At 49.1% G+C, this 17,237-nt stretch overlaps 1 protein-coding gene across 2 annotated transcripts in view; it reads right to left on the reverse strand.

The window, feature by feature from the left end:
• Positions 1–17,237, reverse strand: part of LOC130099277 (zinc finger protein OZF-like) — a 129,591-nt gene that overhangs the window by 85,942 nt on the left and 26,412 nt on the right. The window lies entirely within an intron of this gene.

Genomic DNA, 17,237 nt, shown 5'->3' on the forward strand with positions numbered 1-17,237 from the left:
GCCGCAGGTGAGCTGCTGGTCTTTTCAAGGAGTATATTTTTTTGTGATAAAAAATAACATATTTCTCTTTACAGACCTCGTTCCCTGTATAAAGAGTTATGGGGTCATGTCAAGGTAATAAGGTAAGAGAACTTTATTGGATTATTAGGGCCCTGAAGTTCCCCGTTAGGTGGCCTGAACGATAACTATGTTAGCCTTTGGGCTATTAGCCACCTCAGGGTAGAGTAGTTGGTCTCTCTCTGATAGTATGTTTTACTTAGAGTGTTGACTGACGCTAGAGCTTCAGATAGATCTTATGTCCGGCCCATGGGACCGTTTTGACATTTCTGAGTATTTCGCCCCTTGAGCTCTGTTGAGTTTTCATTAGGTTGAGCGTTCTGCAGCCCTTTGTATGGAATAATACAGACTATATTCTTTAGCAGGCTGTGGCTCCTCTGAGCCCTCAGATAGATCTATGCTTACAGGTTGGCCCTCACCAGGGCCGCCTCTGTAGCTGGCCTAGGCTGTGCCAGGGATATTAGAGGTGTTTTGCTAAATTAGCATTTCTTCCTCTGACTCTTCACTTTGTGAATGTAGGTTTTTGGCATCCCTGTATATCAGCCTCCTCCCATGGGAGTCGTTAGGCCAAGGCCCGCCCCCTTCTCTGCATTCTGGGGTGACTAGAGTAATGCAGCGTGGTGCAGAGGATGGTTTATAGGACATGGTAGGCCTCAAACAGGCCTCCGTGGTATTTATGTCTTTATTGAGCAGGGTTAGGCCGTCTTTCACTTCAAAAGAGAAAGCGAAGAAGACTGAGTCTCCTGCCTGACCCTGCCATGCAGAACTGGCTACGGATTTAGGCCGCCAGTATGGGCTTCACTTACCTCGCTGAGCTACTACTCGAGCGGCGGGTTGTAGGTGGTTGGCTTTCATTCAAGCCCCACTCCCCTTGGTTGGGCACAGATACATTTCTGTCACCCCTAGAGCCGCTGGCAGGCCCGCCCCCTCGTAACCTTAGGGTGAGGTGTGAGTATTCCCCTGTGATTCAGGGTAGGTCTGAGTACTTCACTCCCAGTTCTGTTTATCCTACCTCGCACCACTATGGCTCGGGTCGAGTGTGAAGTAAGCCTTCACTTCTTCTTTGGTCGAAGTACGCTCCCCTGTAGCCAGAGCATTGCCCTGAGCTGACGCCCATGCATAGATGGTAGGCCCCTGACTAACTGGGGCCTCCGTTGAGGCAGAGTGGCGTATGTTGTACTCCCCTTGTTTTAAGGGTGCTAAGCTCTCTTTCTGAGTACACTGCCGTGGGCAATGTGATTAGGCACCAGGATGCTGTAGGCGCTGTGTAAACAGCTTTTCTGCCAACGAAGGCTGCGCCATCAGGTAGTAGGCCTCAGCAGGCCTCTTTGTATGGGCAGCCCCCAGTAGGGCGCTGTAGGCCACTTCTCGAGAGAAATGGTTGGCCTTGGTGGTTCGGGCAGTTGGCTCACCGGTGGGTAGTAGGCCTTAAACAGGCCTCCTCGGAGGTGAGTCCCAACATTGTGGGACATACTTTATAGCCGCTACAGGTAGCTAGCCATACTAGGCCGCCTGTGGGTGGGCCCAATAGTTACGTTGGTGTAGTGTGGTTCCCAACAGTGTTCATTTGTAGCAGAATTGACTTGCTATCAGCTAGTAGGCCCAACCAGGCCTCCCTGATAGGCGAGTCCCCAGCTGGCTGACCTTAGCAGGCCGGCTTGGAACTATCACCCGGACTCAGCCACCAGTTGCTATCAGATAGTAGGCCACTCAGGCCTCCCTGAAGGTGAATTCCCATTTAAGATGGTTATCAGGTAGTAGGCCTCACCAGGCCTCCCTGAAGACGAGTTCCCACATGCTGTGATTATCAGGTAGTAGGCCTCACCAGGCCTCCCTGAGGGTGAGTTCCCCACGTACTATCGTTATCGGGTAGTAGGCCTCTCTAGGCCTCCCTGTAGGTGACCACATAGTGTTGCTATCAGGTAGTAGGCCTCACCAGGCCTCCTTGTAAGTGGTTACCTAGCGGTGCTGGGTTCAGGAAGCTAGTGGCTTCTTGCTATCATTTCAGCTGGCCTTATCAGGCAGCTGCTGAAGGCGAGCTTGCGCCCTGGCTCGACTAAAGTGTTCATTCTCTGCTACTGGTTCCCTCCCGGAACCTCTTTCCTGCCTACAGCCTGGTTTTGCCTACCAGGGGGACCATATGCTCCCCTCATTGAGGGTCACTGTGAGCACGCGGACTCCTGAGTCTGGTCAGATGGTCGTAGGCCTCTCGTGAGGCCTCCCAGTTAGATCAGTCCTTGAGGCCTTCACAGGCCTCCTCAGTGTTTTGAAACACAGACACTGGGTTGATCCGTGGATCGAGTAGAGGAACTCCCCTCGCTAGCAAGGGTTGGAAAGCACTATGCTGAGTCATACTCTCCGGGATATCCCGTCTCTGAGATCCGGGCCGAGTGGTTCACTGCCAGCTTCGCAGTCCCTCGGGTTGGATGCCTTACTTAAGGCAGGTGTCCAGAGGCTCTGTCTTCGGACAGACAGGAAGTGGCCAGACTAAGTGTCTATGCTCTGACGCCAGGTCAGGCCGTCCTGGTGGCACTTCGGGGTGAGTACGTTCCCCTGAATAGTGACTGGCTGGGGTTCCTTCGGGTTCCCTAGCCACATTCCCTAGAAGGGACCCCTTCTAATTGAAGTTGTGGTCCTAGGCATTTGAGCAGGCCCAGGTAGGCCTTTCATTTAACCATGTTTATGGAGGCTTTCCTGCTAGGCTTATAGCTTGGGCTATGACCGTAGGGAATGCTGTCACTGACAGCCCAGTGTGACCTGACGGTGAGTGGTTCTAGCATTTCATTTGAAATTGCTGGTTCTGACAGTTGTCACAGCCTTTGGGCATGCACTCCCTCAGCATGGCGGAGTGGGTAGTTTGTTCCCCATAGCGTCGGATGACGTATTGATGAGTTCCCTTCGAAAGGGAACGTCTCAGGTTACGACTGTAACCTTTGTTCTGTAACCTTTGTTCCCTGAGAACAGGGAACGAGACAATACGTCTCCCTGCCATGCCTCGGGGCCCGCCTGCCGTACAGTCCCTTCAGACGATAAGGTGATTTGTCATGTTTGCAAGGCGCCTTTAGATACTTCCAGGTCGCACGTTAATCATTCACGCTAATGATTCACGGGCTGTCGCCGGTCAATGTGATTGACGTGATTTGATAGTGATTTCAGACACCTGTCACGCCTGAGGCATTCCCCATAGCGTCGAATGACGTATTGTCTCGTTCCCTGTTCTCAGGGAACAAAGGTTACAGTCGTAACCTGAGACGTTCTTGGCAGAGCTCCTGAGAAAGGAGCTGTAAAAATAAATTGGAATGATTTTTAGTACTTATACCGCAAATATATATCCTTAAGGACATCAAAACCTAAAATAAAACTTCAGAAATGTGTACAATATGGGACCTTTAAAACACACCGTCATTGTGGTTCAAATAGGCCTGTGCTAGAGGCTTACCAAAGCCTGAATAAACATTACATTGAAATCGGTGGTACGTTTTAAAGTTGAAACTAAATAAGCTGAATTGAAAGTTGGAAAACCTCGCTAAACCCACAGATATTTATTTTCCAGCATGTTAAAATGGTCCCTTTTGAGGGTTAGTAAAAATGCATTGTTTCGTGTGTGTCCCTTTAAATGCAAATGAGCTGCTGCTCCCGGCTAAGAGGGCGGAGCTTCAAGAGTTTTTGTGTGTGTGTGTGTGTGTGCATGCGTACATGTGTGTGATAGAGACTCAACAAGCAACAAGACGTCTCTGAATGGTTAGTTGATGAATTTATGTTGCTGATGTGGAGTTAACTATCTTCAATTAGCATATTCTGTCATTATAATCTATAAATCGCTCTTGTGGGAACTGTTGTGAAATGCACACAGAGTGACTTTCTATTGCGTTTGTGTTGCGTACTGTATTGCATGTGAAAGACAGCTTGAGCTTGAACTCACAAATGTGCTCGACTACAACAACTCTTCCTCTTCTCAACATGGACTGTGTGTTCCCGGGGGCGGGGTTATGTAAATTATAGGGTTTGTGATGTCACAAACCGGGGGGCGAGTGTTTATGTTCATTTTAGGGTTAGTAATCTCAAGTTAGTAATGAAAACTTCCAAGAAGTCCTCGCTGCAGCCTGTAGCGCGATGACGTCATTGATATCAAATACGTAGTTGACGTTTTAACACAGGCTGTAGTAGGTATCGATTACATCATGAAAGTTTTAACGCACACGAGCGTGATTACCCATTACAGTATCCACAAATTACATTTTTTTTATCAAATCTGTAAGACATCCCTCGTCATGTAATTTCCCATATACGTAATGCCATGCCATCCCATTTTGTGTAGGCATATAGAGATTTTTAAAATAGCTAAGCTAAACATTTTCATCAATGACAATTCAAATGAAAGAAAAGACGGGTTCACATGACTAATAACGTCAAGTAAAAGTTTGTTCATTATAGTTGCTTTTTCATAATTGTCTAAAACACTTAAAACAACATCAGAGAGCATAAGTAGGCTATAAACTCAATTTCAAAATATTTAAAAGGAAAGTCTGCCTAGATAGAGGTTAAGCGCTCTCTTGATAACGGCATGATAGGCTAATCGTTTGTAATCAACTTATAATAATGATTATAAATAATGATTCAAAATAAAATGTAAATTCTCTAGCTAGTATAGCGAGTAGTGAAACAACCATTTGTTCATCTATTTATTCTATCTTTAACTCGCCATTACAGTTTAAATTACATAAAATAAGAGATTACTACATGCGTGTTACAAACATCCTATTCCGCGCATGCACGTCGAGTATCAAGTCCGCCATCGCGTTACAGGCTGCAGCGAGGAGTCTCGAGTAAGAATACACACACACACTAACACACACACACACACAAATCTAAAACGACATTAATAGGCCTACAAAAAAACATTACCTACAAGCCAAAACTCAACTACAAGCCAAATGAACTGCTTAAAGTTTGCAATGGTTTACGACGTCAATTAATGAACATATTTGCATAAAACACGTTGATGCTGAAAACAACCTCACCGAGTGTAGAGAGCCACATTCACAGTTCAGCTTTTAGTTTCACTTGTGTTTTACTCCTCCCCTTTGATGAAACTCCAACACAATCTGCATATTGAATCGCTCAAGACACACGTCACAACCTGAACCTCACAGCCATTGGCTGCCGTTTTTGCTCAACTTTAGACGGGCTCTTTCAGGATGTGACAACTTCAGACGCCCCGAACACACCAAACACTAGAGGATCAAGTGTGTGTGTGTGAGTGAGTGAGAGTGTGTGTGTGTGAGTGTGTGTGTGTAGTTTGAGGACAGAAACACACACCTCTGAATACCAGCTCTGATCAGATCATGTGTGTGTGTGTGTATGTGTAGTTTGAGGACAGAAACACACACCTCTGAATACCAGCGCTGATCAGATCATGTGTGTGTGTGTGTGTGTGTGTGTGTGTAGTTTGAGCACAGAAAGACACACCTCTGAATACCAGCTCTGATCAGATCGTGTGTGTGTGTGTGTGTGTAGTTTGAGGACAGAAACACACACCTCTGAATATCAGCTCTGATCAGATCATGTGTGTGTGTGTGTGTGTGTGTGTGTGTGTGTGTGTAGTTTGAGCACAGAAACACACACCTCTGAATACCAGCTCTGATCAGATCGTGTGTGAGTGTGTGTGTGTAGTTTGAGGACAGAAACACACACCTCTGAATACCAGCTCTGATCAGATCATGTGTGTGTGTGTGTGTGTAGTTCGAGGACAGAAACACACACCTCTGAATACCAGCTCTGATCAGATCGTGTGTGTGTGTGTGTGTGTGTAGTTTGAGGACAGAAACACACACCTCTGAATACCAGCTCTGATCAGATCATGTGTGTGTGTGTGTGTAGTTTGAGGACAGAAACACACACCTCTAAATACCAGCTCTGATCAGATCGTGTGTGTGTGTGTGTGTGTGTGAGTGAGTATGTATAATGGTGTAGTTCTCGCAGTGACCCGAGCTCATACCAGGCCGAAGCCCTGCGGTGTCAGGAGCAGAACCGGCCCCGAAGCGCAGTGACCCGAGCTCATACCAGGCCGAAGCCCTGCGGTGTCAGGAGCAGAACCGGCCCCGGAGTGCAGTGACCCAAGCTCATACCAGGCCGAAGCCCTGCGGTGTCAGGAGCAGAACCGGCCCCGGAGCGCAGTGACCCGAGCTCATACCAGGCCGAAGCCCTGCGGTGTCAGGAGCAGAACCGGCCCCGGAGCGCAGTGACCCGAGCTCATACCAGGCCGAAGCCCTGCGGTGTCAGGAGCAGAACCGGCCCCGGAGCGCAGTGACCCGAGCTCATACCAGGCCGAAGCCCTGCGGTGTCAGGAGCAGAACCGGCCCCGGAGCGCAGTGACCCGAGCTCATACCAGGCCGAGGCCCTGCGGTGTCAGGAGCAGAACCGGCCCCGGAGCGCAGTGACCCGAGCTCATACCAGGCCGAAGCCCTGCGGTGTCAGGAGCAGAACCGGCCCCGGAGCGCAGTGACCCGAGCTCATACCAGGCCGAAGCCCTGCGGTGTCAGGAGCAGAACCGGCCCCGGAGCGCAGTGACCCGAGCTCATACCAGGCCGAAGCCCTGCGGTGTCAGGAGCAGAACCGGCCCCGGAGCGCAGTGACCCGAGCTCATACCAGGCCGAGGCCCTGCGGTGTCAGGAGCAGAACCGGCCCCGGAGCGCAGTGACCCAAGCTCATACCAGGCCGAAGCCCTGCGGTGTCAGGAGCAGAACCGGCCCCGGAGCGCAGTGACCCGAGCTCATACCAGGCCGAAGCCCTGCGGTGTCAGGAGCAGAACCGGCCACGGAGCGCAGTGACCCGAGCTCATACCAGGCCGAAGCCCTGCGGTGTCAGGAGCAGAACCGGCCCCGGAGCGCAGTGACCCGAGCTCATACCAGGCCGAAGCCCTGCGGTGTCAGGAGGAGAACCGGCCTCGGAGCGCAGTGACCTGAGCTCATACCAGGCCGAAGCCCTGCGGTGTCAGGAGGAGAACCGGCCCCGGAGCGCAGTGACCCGAGCTCATACCAGGCCGAAGCCCTGCGGTGTCAGGAGGAGAACCGGCCCCGGAGCGCAGTGACCTGAGCTCATACCAGGCCGAAGCCCTGCGGTGTCAGGAGCAGAACTGGCCCCGGAGCGCAGTGACCCGAGCTCATACCAGGCCGAAGCCCTGCGGTGTCAGGAGGAGAACCGGCCCCGGAGCGCAGTGACCTGAGCTCATACCAGGCTGAAGCCCTGCGGTGTCAGGAGCAGAACCGGCCCCGGAGCGCAGTGACCCGAGCTCATACCAGGCCGAAGCCCTGCGGTGTCAGGAGGAGAACCGGCCCCGGAGCGCAGTGACCGAGCTCATACCAGGCCGAAGCCCTGCGGTGTCAGGAGCAGAACCGGCCCCGGAGCGCAGTGACCCGAGCTCATACCAGGCCGAAGCCCTGCGGTGTCAGGAGCAGAACCGGCCCCGGAGCGCAGTGACCCGAGCTCATACCAGGCCGAAGCCCTGCGGTGTCAGGAGCAGAACCGGCCCCGGAGCGCAGTGACCCGAGCTCATACCAGGCCGAAGCCCTGCGGTGTCAGGAACAGAACCGGCCCCGGAGCGCAGTGACCCGAGCTCATACCAGGCCGAAGCCCTGCGGTGTCAGGAGCAGAACCGGCCCCGGAGCGCAGTGACCTGAGCTCATACCAGGCCGAAGCCCTGCGGTGTCAGGAGCAGAACCGGCCCCGGAGCGCAGTGACCCGAGCTCATACCAGGCCGAAGCCCTGCGGTGTCAGGAGCAGAACCGGCCCCGGAGCGCAGTGACCCGAGCTCATACCAGGCCGAAGCCCTGCGGTGTCAGGAGGAGAACCGGCCCCGGAGCGCAGTGACCCGAGCTCATACCAGGCCGAAGCCCTGCGGTGTCAGGAGCAGAACCGGCCCCGGAGCGCAGTGACCCGAGCTCATACCAGGCCGAAGCCCTGCGGAGTCAGGAGCAGAACCGGCCCCGGAGCACAGTGACCCGAGCTCATACCAGGCCGAAGCCCTGCGATCTACATCAGCGAGTTAGTTTCGCTGCTGTGGAGGGAGCCACGGAGCACGGGTATGTGTCGATGCCGCCAGTGGACGAGACGTTGGCTAACTATCTCGCCTCTGGTCGGTCGTCTTCACTAGAAGCTCCGACCCTGCCATCCAAGCCGCTCAGGACAACTTCGCACTTGAATGGCAGAGCATACACGGCAGCAGGTCAGGCGGGTGCGGTTCTGCACACCCTCGCGGTCCTTCAGGCCTACCAAGCCGATCTGCTGCGGGACCTCAATCAGGGGGCCGGCCTGTCCCCTGACGCGGTCGCGGAGCTGCGCCGCACCACGGATTTGACTCTCCGGGCCACCAAGCAGTCTGCGGTTTCCATCGGTCGTGCGATGGCTGCTATGGTGGCCACGGAGAGGCATCTGTGGCTCAACCAGGCTGACATCGGGGAGAAAGAAAAAACTTTTCTCCTCAATTCGCCGGTTTCGCCTTCCGAGCTTTTCGGACCTTCTGTCGAGACAGTGATCGAATAGTTCAGGGAGGTGAGGGCGCGCTCTGCGGCGTTTAAGAGCTGCATACCGCGGAGGTCCTCGGCCCAGCCCAGGCAGGCGGGAGGGCCTGGTCCGTCGTGGTCTGAGGATCACAGACGGACCCAGAAGGCCAGTGTCGCTTCCCGTGCACCCCCTACTCCTAGCAGGGGGAGCAGGGCGCGCAGGAGGCGTAACTCCCGCGGGAGGCAGGATCTCAGGGAGGTGATCCAGAGTAAGCGTTCTCAGACTGAACGTTAGACATCACCTTCCTGGATCTTGTCTCCTAACCACCATCGCTCCCAGGCTCCTCCTACATCAGGCCTGGGGCGGGGCCCATGATGAGTTCAAGAATTCTCTGATGGCCCGCTTCAGCTTGGTTGTAAGGAGCGCCTTCCCTTGGCTTGTGAAACAGTAGAATTCAGGTTTCTGAGTTCCTGAGTCCTGGTGTGCTTCATTTCGCACGTTGCAGGTTTTATGTTGAGTGAAAATGTTTTTTCTGCGTAAATAACATTTTTCTCTTCTTTTTCAGAACTCGTCTCCTGTACAGAGCCGGGGACATGTTTGGTAAGCAAAGGTAACGTATTGTAAGGTGAGCTGAGCTCCCACATGTTGTGGTCGCCAGGTTACAGGCCTCACTAGGCCTTCCAGGCTATGAGCTTCCATATGTCAGGTCCCAGGCCTTATCCAGCCTTCCTGAATATGAGCTCCCACATACTGTGGTTATCAGGTTACAGGCCTCACCCGGCCTTCCTGATATGAGCTCCCACATACTGGGTTTCAGGTTACAGGCCTAACTAGGCCTTCCTGAATATGAGCTCCCACACACGGTGTTCGCCAGGCTACAGGCCTCGCCAGGCCTTCCTGGTTATGAGCTCCAACATACTGTGGTCGTCAGGTTACAGGCCTCACCCGGCCTTCCTGATAAGAGCTCCCATATACTGTGGTAGCCAGGTTACAGGTCGCACCGGCCTTCCTGGTTATGAGCTCCCAAATACTGGGTATCAGGTTATAGGCCTTACCAGCCTTCCTGATAAGAGCTCCCACATACTGTGGTCACTAGGTTACAGGCCTCACCCGGCCTTCCTGATATGAGCTCCCACCTACTGTGCTCACCAGGTTACAGGCCTTACAGGCCTTCCTGATATGAGCTCTCACCTTCTGTGCTCGCCAGGTTACAGGCCTCACCCGGCCTTCCTGGTTATGAGCTCCCACATGCTGTGGTCGCCAGGTTACAGGCCTCACCGGCCTTCCTGATATGAGCTCCCACTTACCGTGCTCGCCAGGTTACAGGCCTCACCGGCCTTCCTGATAAGAGCTCCCACATACTGTGGTAGCCAGGTTACAGGCCTCACCGGCCTTCCTGGTTATGAGCTCCCAAATACTGGGTATCAGGTTACAGGCCTTACCAGCCGTCCTGATATGAGCTCCCACCTACTGTGGTCGTCAGGTTACAGGCCTCACCGGCCTTCCTGGTTATGAGCTCCCACATTCAGTGGTCACCAGGCTTCAGGCCTCCTCGGCCTTCCTGGTTATGAGTTGTCACATGTCAGGTTTCTGGCCTCACCAGGCCTTCCTGAATGTGAACTCCCACTCACTGTGGTCGCTAGGGTGTGGTTGTGAGCTTTCACATGCCAGGTTGTAGGCCTCATTAGGCCTTCCTGAAGGTGGGCTCCCACACATTTTTGACTATCAGGTTACAGGCCTCATCTGGCCTTCCTGATTATGTCAAAACCATACTTATGGTAAGTCACACAACAGAACATCTTGTGTACTTTCTAAAATCCATTTTCATGGTAAGGGTCATGCGCTGTATGCTTCGGTCCCTTCCTATGTGGCCCAGACCCAGGTCTTTTATCACGGGTCCCACTCTAGATGTGTCCTGTCGTCAAAGTTTGCTACGACAGACGCCTTTTTTGCTGATCCAGGCCTTCCTGGATTCAGAATTACTAAGTACATGCACTTTTGTTTTATGTACTTTCTAAAATCCATATTTATGGCCTTTCTGAAAGTAGCCCCCACATGGTGTGGTTGTCAGGTTACAGGCCTTGTCAGGCCTTCCTGATATGAGCTCCCTCCTACTGTGGTTGTCAGGTTACAGGCCTCGCCGGCCTTCCTGGTTTTGAGCTCCCAAATTCAGTGGTCACCAGGCTTCAGGCCTCCTTGGCCTTCCTGGTTATGAGTTGTCACATGTCAGGTTTCAGGCCTCACCAGGCCTTCCTGAATGTGAACTCCCACTCACTGTGGTCGCTAGGGTGTGGTTGTGAGCTTTCACATGTCAGGTTGCAGGCCTCATCAGGCTTTCCTGAATGTGATCTCCCACACATTTTTGACTATCAGGTTATAGGCCTCATCTGGCCTTCCTGGTCATGTCAAAACCATACTTATGGTAAGTCACATGATGGAACATCTTGTGTACCTTCTAAAATCCATATTTATGGTAAGGGTCATGCGCTGTACGCTTCAGTCCCTTTCTATGTGGCCCAGACCCAAGTCTTTAACCTCGGGTCCCACTCTAGATGCGTCCTGTCGTCAAAATATGCTACGACAGACGCCTTTCTGGCTAACTTCTTCATTCTGATCCAGGCCTTTTCTGGACTCAGAATAACTAAGTACATGCACTTTTGTTTCATGTACTTTCTAATGTAGCCCCCACGTGGTGTGGTTGTCAGATTGCAGGCCTTATCAGGCCTTCCTGGTTATGAGCTCCCATATTCTGGGTATCAGGTTATAGGCCTCACTGGCCTTCCTGATATGAGCTCCCACACACTGTGGTCGCCAGGTTACAGGCCTCACCCCGCCTTCCTGGTTATGAGCTCCCACATGCTGTGGTCGTCAGGTGTCAGGCCTCTCCGGCCTTCCTGATTTGAGTTCCCATATACTGGGTATCAGGTTACAGGCCTCACCGGCCTTCCTGATATGAGCTCCCACATACTGTGGTCGCCAGGTTACAGGTCTCACCGGCCTTTCCTGATGTGAGCTCTCAGGTACTGGAGCTCCCCACATAGGGGGTATTCAGGTCTTTGGCATCAGCAGACCTTCCTGGTTTTTGATCCCTCTTCCTCAGTGTTCAGGACGAGCACTGGGTAGACCCATGGATTGAGTGGACGACTTCCGTCTTTTCTTGAGGTTGAGTTACACTCTCCAGGTAGTCCCGTCTCCACGCCACCATACTGAGGGGAGTACAAAATACATTTAACACTTAAAGGTGGGGTATGCGATTTTCTTTTTTGACCATTTTTTCAAAATCACTTGAAATCCTATTCCTAACCCACTTACAGCCACTGAGTTAGAAGCACTGAAATGAAAATTAAACAAATTAATAATCTGTGGAACGGGCAGGACTCGAAAAACTCCAGCCAATAATTTCCAAGACCACTAGAATCATTGGACAGTGAGTGCGTCAATCAAACGGTCGTACCATACCCCCCTCCCCCCATCCCCCTCGAGCGAGTCAGGGCCAGCGTTGGAGGAAAGAAGGTGGGATCTTTTGAGTTGTGTATTTTCAAAATCTACCGGCCGTTTTGCAAATCACATACCCCACCTTTAACATTTTTGACTTTTTCAGGATTATTTATTTATTTTTAATTTTGGCACAAGTGTGTATTTTAATTGGAGTTTTTCTATTTCACCACCATTTCCTTTAATAAATAGTCACACAGTTCCACTCAGGACCGTATTAACACATTTCCCCATTGAAACTTTTAATCCCAGGGCCATTCAACTATAAAATGATGCAATCTCTGTTAACAGGCTTTCATTCTTTGGCAAAGCTTCAACATTTACATTTTTACTATTTTTTTACTATAAAGCAAATCCTCACTTTGTTCCTGTTTTCTGCTTCTGCATATTATAGAGGCAGTTGGATGAATTATGCAGTGATAAAATGTGTGTGTGTGTGTGTCTATGAACAGTTTGAAAGAGATGCTATTGTACTGTAAATCATGTTAAACTTTCCAGATTTATAGACACGTCTAAACTATGAAGGTCAAAGGTCACTGAGCTCAGAAGATTTTCTTTCATTCAAACACATTTCTAGTTCCTACTTGTTTAAATAACTGTTTCTTGCTTTTGCCTAACGTGTCTTTTTTGTTTTACTTAGAACAATAATATTTGTAAAATGGAATTGAGTTTGTATAGTTATGTATTTAAACTCATAACTCAAATACTAGTCAATGACAGTGCAGAACAGTGATCACATGACCCGCAGGCGGCCATTTTGTGCCTTCTTTCAGCACATGTGCTCAGGTCACATGGTGACTCCATTTGCATTTATAATCAAATGTTTTAACAGAAAACTGTGTGTTGCCTCAAGAAGGCAACATTGTAATGGAATCGCATCAGGCAATAACTGACATATCTATTATATTTGTAAGGAAAAGAGTTATAATTATCTAAATATATTTGCATGATTTTGTAATGCACTAATAAGAATAGTAATTCACATCTGCACATATTATGATGAGCACTTAATAACGGTATAAAACACAGCTGTAGTTGATGAAGAACACACTGTCATAGAGACACAGGCTGAGAGTGAGGATGAAGATGGATATGATAATGATGGTTTGGTAATACTTGTGTCCCACTATGAAATTTGTAATACAATAAAACTGGATAAATGTGCTTGGACTGATTCTGGTGAAATATTCAAACACACTCGAGGACCATACAAAGATATTTATACTCATAAATGTAGCTTATAGTTTCTGTACTTAGCAAAGAACATCTAATATTATAAAGGAATATATTATAATAATAATTCGTTACATTTATACAGCGCTTTTTCACTCAATGTGCAGGAGCCCATTACACACACACACACACACACACACACTTACTGGTGGAGAGGAGACAGTGATGAAGCCAATCAGTATATGGTGATGATTAGGAGGCCATTGTCGTGTTCCTGCTCGTGCAGTGCATTTATTAAACTACACACTCATAGAGATGTATCTCAGAACTAGACATGTGTCACTGAACACTATCAGTGTGTGCTGCTCACCAGCCGTGCATGTACATCACTCACTCCCCGGAACCACAGTCTTAAAACACACAAGGTGGCCCTCTAGTGGAGTCAATATACAACTACACCACACATGTATTTAACACTGCACTACATCCCCCTTTTTCTCAGTGAACAATCCTAGCTATAAACAGGATATAAGAACACTAAATATAGCTCTTAAAGCTAACATAACAGGAAAACTGTCTTTCTCATTTATAGTACATCTTGTTAAATGTCATTGTAGTCACACACTTGCTTCTTTTGTAGGGTTTGGAGCGCCTGATGAACACCTTTGGGAGTAGTTGGTCGCAGGGCTTCACTTGATGCTGGTAAAGTTCTCCTCAGTCCTCTTCCCATCAGAACTTGCGCTGGTGAATAAGACGTGCCAGTGACCGGAGTATTCCTGATCGAAAGCAAAGCAAGCTGAGGGTCCATCCCTGATTGCTCCGCTTTTTTCAGGACGCTTTTGACAGTTTTGATAGTTCTCTCTGCCAACCCATTTGACTGAGGGTAGGCCGGACTTGAGTGTGTCAGTTTGATGCCTCATTCAGCTGCGGATTTCTTAATTTTGTAGCTTGTGAATGGTACTTGGTCACACACTAGCTCTTTACCGTGCCTGGCATACACTGCTTTCATGACTGGGTGCAGTTTTGTCTTTGGTATTCATCACCTTAGGAAACAATCAGAAGAAACGACTGACCTCTGACCAACCTTTAACCAGGGGAGCTCTGGTACTTCATGAGAGATGAGTGGCTCTTTCTGGTTCCTGGGCTGAAACTGTTGACACGTTGGTCATGTTTCGACCATCTGTTCAACATGTTTGGTCATACCAGGCCAATACATGAACTTTCTGGCATGTGCTTTCGTGCGTTGCATACCTTGATGTGTGATATGTAGGTTCTTAAGCATCTCTGATCTCATTGTCTCAGGAATCAGGATCCTGTCAGATACTATTAATATACCATCTTGCACAGCCACAGTGTGTCTAACAGGCCAGTACTGTTGAGTTGAGAGATCGAGTTCAAGTGCATATACGACTCTTGCATCACTGAGGTAATCTGACTTGAGTGCTGACCTTCAGCAACGGCACGTGACAATGCATCAGCATTAGCATGTGCTTCCCTGCCGTGTACAATGAGATCATATCTCTGTAGCTGTAGTCTCGCTGGTGCTTTGCTCAGTGGCTTCTTGAAGATGGCCTCCAGTGGCTTACGGTCCGACTGGACATTCACACTGCGTCCATATACATACTGATGGAACTTTTTGGTCGAGAAAACAATTGCCAGTAGCTCCTTCTCGATCTGGGCGTAGTTCTTTTCTGTATCCGTTTAAGCCCTAGACGCATATGCTAGACACATTGCCCCTCCGCAGCAGACATGATCCTAAGCCATCTTTGGATGCGTCTGTTTGTATGGTGAGCGTTGTGTTGGGGTCATAGTACCTCAGAACTGGTGTGTTGGTCAGTGCTGTTTTGAGTGCAGACAATGTCATGTCATGTTCAGGATACCTCACCTGGGATCAACAGGGCGAGATATCTGACATGCCCAAAAGACGCTGTAGTGATTGTCTGTGGGTGTTGGCCTGCTTACCATTGCCTGTATCTCGCCATCATCTGCTCTCACACCCGTGGAGTTGTCACATGTCCCATGAAATGAACATTGTTCAGCTTGAACTGAATCTTGACGCAGACCCCGCCGGCGCGATCAGCGAACCGGAGCGACCAGTAGAGTGCGCTGAGCTCGTGATGCCTGGCGGAGAGTTAGTCGACTCGCAGGCATAAGGATTTAGCCTGTCTCAGGACGATGCTGCTGTGCTGATAGAAGGAAGTGAAGCTCATTCAATGGATTCTGATAGTGACACTTCTGATATAGCAGAAAATCTTACTATTGCAAATTCTCAGGGAGGTTCTGCAGAGAATGGTCACAATTTTAAATTAAAACATCCTTATTATACAGTTAGTCAAATTAATGATTTTTTGGACAATACCTTTAACCAGCGAAAACCAAAACTTGAGAAATATACTTCTACCAAAGAGACTCAGGAGAATTATTGAATGAAATAGATTTATTTTGAGAAGGAATACAGTCGGAATAAGGTAGACACTCGACAAGCTCCATCTCAGTTCATTGGCATGGTCCTGCCTGATGGTCTGGGCTGGGCGGAGCCTATACCCCCTGACAGTTGGACAGGAGCCTACCTGGTGGTGGTGGGGAAGATGGGGGAAAACTTTTCTACGACACCTACAGCAACGAAAGGGGATATGCGTTATCATCGGCGGCCACGGTTGGCCTCAGAACCTTGCTTGCTAAATCGTGAATCTCGATAGATTGCGATGCCTCGATAGGCCGAGATCATGCATAAGAATTATATCTTAGCCTGAGATAGGCTATGAAAATATTAACCATGAATGGAAAAGTTAAAATTAGGTCCGTGATGACCTTCTGTTTAAAAGTGACTAATATGCTGTCAATGCACCTTTCCCGGGTGCTGCGATAAGCAAGATGGGAGATTGAATTATTGTTATTTCTTTAAAAGCTGGAAATACTTTGTAACTGATGCTAGTGATCAGCGTGAAGTATTGTTTTATAGAGTTACGTGGAAACTCACTAAATATTAATGCCTCGACGGCCGAATTTTCGTGTATAAACGAAAACGGAAGCTCGATAGCATTACTGCAATGGCTACGTTAAGCCGCGAACCAATGTGGATGTGATGGAATAGGTTCGAGATAACCTTATGTTTATGCATGTTGGGACTGCTGCCGGGACGAATTTGCAATTCGTTAAATTCGTTCGATGGGCCTCGATAGGCAGTATTTGCTCGTCGAGAACAATATCGGAGCTTTGATATCTTAATAAATTGATATCGAAATAGAATCCGCGAAGGCTAGATTGAATATTGCGTTGCTATAAAAATAAATAAAAACAGTGGAAGCAATCAGTTGTGGATTAAAATAAACTAAGCGTTAAGAAATATTTATATGAGCTATTATAGAAACGTTTGGTTAATAATAACTGAACGAATAAAAGAAGCCTTAATTTACGACGTATAAAGACTTGATTAGTTATCAGCGAAATCAGAGTTATGATCGGTCTAGAGTACGTTCTAATGCATTAACCACCACCAATAGCTAGCGAAAAATGTTACCTTGAAGGTAGGTTGAGAGGGCTTGTTGAGCATTTAGAAGGACATGCACCTCGGATCTGATGTAAGTCTTGTAAGCCGAGGAAGACCATCTGCCCAGCATTTGGATAGTGGAGTCGGGGACCCCGCATTCAGCTGCCGTTGTTGCTGCACCAATGCGAAAGGAATGCCCGGTGTATAGCCGTAGAGGAAGTCCGCATTGCTTTAGGACAGAAGCTAGATGAGTTCTGAACCAGAGCTTTGTCATTGGAAGCCCGTTCGGTAAAATAAATAAAGGTGAGTTCATTGGAAGGCGGGGACGTGCTTTGAGATATCTAACCATAGAAGAAAAGGGGCAATAGGAATTATTGATTTTAGAAACAGAAATGCTAACGCCCGATCCGTAAGAGTCTGTTTCCGAAAACTTAAGAAATAAATTAAAGAATGAAGGATAAAGGCGTAAATCTGAAATCGCCAAGCCACGAGCCGAATTAAAATTATTTGAGTCAGACGC

The sequence above is a fragment of the Rhinichthys klamathensis genome, unplaced genomic scaffold, assembly GCF_029890125.1.
Source record: "Rhinichthys klamathensis goyatoka isolate OS25496 unplaced genomic scaffold, OSU_Roscu_1.1 h1tg000227l_1, whole genome shotgun sequence".
Lineage (NCBI taxonomy): Eukaryota > Metazoa > Chordata > Actinopteri > Cypriniformes > Leuciscidae > Rhinichthys > Rhinichthys klamathensis.